The following is a 2,500-nucleotide window of genomic DNA, read 5'->3' as shown; positions in this document are numbered from 1 at the left end:
TTTTTGACAGTTAGTAGATACCGCCGCCATCACATGTTTGGACAACCCGTGTCTTTTGTGACATGGGGAAAAGGACAGGCAAGAAAATAAAAAGCAACTAAATAACACAGTCTCAAAAGATCAGGAATCAATGAGCCGGAGGAACGTGATCCGGGCGGCTCGCCGTGTGACCGTCCCCCCCTCCCACCCGCATTACAGGCTTGTGTCTGCAGACCGACTCTCCTCTCCCTCGCCCCCTCGGAGTTGTAACTCAAGCACTAGGAAGCCGTCTGACGATGTTTGGGTATTGGCAGAAAAAGGAAAGGCTTTTACTTAAAGGTTAAGGTTTATTGGGTTACATGTTCGCCGGTGATGGGCGGTAGACGATTCGAGTCGTGAGGGCTGCATTAATGTGCTGGTTTGTGTTTCACATTTTGATGTAGTGTGTAATGTTGAATCACAGGAAATGATCAATGAGACGGGAGAGAAAATGGATGAGAAAGTGCACTTTTTTTTCATGCGTATTTCGTACGACCAGATGCTGTTAATCTTTGGCAAAAAATTGTTGAGACGATTGCTTAAAGCACGCTTAAGTAATTCGTTTTTTATCCTTCCATTAAGAAATTATCTAGATTTTTTTTTATAAGCCCTTACTTTCATTTTCAATTAAATGTTCACAATTGATAAATAACACTTATTTTTTTATGTTATGGATTTATTTGATTTGAAACATAAACAGTTTGTGAGGATGAGGTGATAAATGAGAACCTCTAAATCATATACTGGTATACAAACACTTAAAAAGACAAATATTAAAGAAGCTATATTTTTCTGTAAACCGATGTAGCCCTTTTATATCCACAGCTGATAAAGATGGTTCTATTCTGGATCTTTAATTTGTCTCCTTGGTATCGTCGTTTTGTTAAGAAATGTAGCGACGGTGACATAATACTTAATCTTTTTCCTTCTATCCTTAAGAAATCCCGCTCTCCTTTTGTGGGAACCAAATCTGTCATTTTGTGGGTTTGTATTTGAGGTTAGAATAGACAGTTTCAACTTCTATTGGAGTTGTGATCTGTTCTGGCGAGCAGAAGAGAACGCGCAGTGACGCCTGGCTTTGTTCACCCACTGGGGCTGGGAGATAGACGGATTATATAAAACAGAAAGCGTGGGGGAAAAACAATTTCTGGACATTTCTAGGAGATAAATTAAATTTCTTTGCTATTTGGAGGTCCTCTTTGAAAAAGCAATTGTAATGAACACATTCAAAACCGGAGAATAGATTCACCCTCGGCTTCAAATAAGTCGGTGTTATCGGACTCCGTCATTCGCTCTTTCCCATTTTCCAGTTGCTAATTGATGTTTTTGATGTCGGGGAGAAAATTGAAGAAAATGTCATGTGTGAACCGGCGCGGAAGTTAATAAGAATGACTTCGTTGACTGAATTCACAATGAGCGCAGGAGAGGCGTGTAATCTGGACCGCTGCGAATTTTCCCGTCTGTCAACCAAGGGATGAAATCGACACCTAGCAATGCAATAGGACTGTAGCCGTCTATACTGAGAGATAGAGCATTTCGGATGCTGCACCCATCCCGATCCTCATTCCTTCTCCCTACTCGCCTTTAGTATTTTCTTTAGACTTCAGTCTTTTTCTCCCTTTCCTTAGTTTGGTTTTGTATTCTTTTTCCACTGGTGTCGAGCATCTGTTTTTCTAGAGTGTTCCTACCCCAGCTGGGGCTAAGCCATTCGCTGGGCCGGTCGCTCCAAGCAGCCTCCTCAGTGACGGCAGACAATAGTCGTTGTTAATGCTGTTTTGAGTTTGAAAGGCTCCAGAGCTCCCTATAAAGGTTAGATTAAGATATGGCTAAAAGATGCACCGATAACCGTCGGGGTCATTGCATGCGCTTGGGTGATGTGTAACGGAGCCTGAACTTAAATCCCCTGAAATAAAGGGATAGAAGCGCTGCCGTTCGCTTGCTTCCAGCTTGAGCCATTTATCGAACGCCGCCAGCTAAACCTAGCCGTGTTAGCTTGTTTCGGATTTTCTTTGTTTCGATTTTTTTGCGGTCACTAGGTGAAAGTTTTTTTTACGCTTCTTCAAAAGTGTTCCATGGTCGATTCGTGATTACGAAGGCGAGGTGCGATTGGAATTCGCGTTTTTAATTAGGGTGTGGATTAGTCGAGTTTGGTTCAGCGCTTCTGATTGTGTTGTTGCTGGCCTCAAGGGGGCCGGGCTAAACCCCTAATACGGCCAGTACCCCTAAGCGCTCTTCTTTTTGAAGACACCAGGGGAATAAAAAAAAAAGAGCTAGCCTCCGCTTGCGTTCGACCCTCCAAGGATCTTGGGTAAGGGACATTATTCTCAGAATAGGCAATTAATTCCGCTGGCAATGATCGGTTAGAGTCCCCCCCCCCCTCCCCCCCTCCCCCGCCTCCCGCCACCCCTCCAAATGCCCTCCTCGCCACCCTTCACTCGTCATTTGAAATGCTAACACAATGAAATATTTTTCTATTGGTCCA

The 2,500-nt window shown here is 43.5% G+C and overlaps 1 protein-coding gene and 2 long non-coding RNA genes across 22 annotated transcripts in view; 2 read left to right on the top strand and 1 right to left on the bottom strand.

Moving 5' to 3' along the window:
- LOC132446056 (uncharacterized) overlaps window positions 1-2,500 on the bottom strand; it is a 173,949-nt gene that overhangs the window by 111,072 nt on the left and 60,377 nt on the right. The gene's annotated exons all lie outside the window — the stretch shown is intronic.
- Window positions 1-2,500, top strand: part of tcf7l2 (transcription factor 7 like 2) — a 101,602-nt gene that overhangs the window by 63,960 nt on the left and 35,142 nt on the right. The gene's annotated exons all lie outside the window — the stretch shown is intronic.
- The window catches only part of LOC132446057 (uncharacterized), an 18,598-nt gene that overhangs the window by 13,329 nt on the left and 2,769 nt on the right, over window positions 1-2,500 (top strand). The window contains exon 1 of the long non-coding RNA XR_009522768.1: window positions 1-2,500. This exon is cut by the window's left edge and continues 13,329 nt beyond it; it is cut by the window's right edge and continues 2,244 nt beyond it. This is a non-coding gene — a long non-coding RNA (uncharacterized LOC132446057).

This window comes from Gadus macrocephalus, chromosome 18 (assembly GCF_031168955.1).
Source record: "Gadus macrocephalus chromosome 18, ASM3116895v1".
Taxonomy (NCBI): domain Eukaryota; kingdom Metazoa; phylum Chordata; class Actinopteri; order Gadiformes; family Gadidae; genus Gadus; species Gadus macrocephalus.
This window is presented reverse-complemented; position numbering and strand designations above follow the sequence as displayed.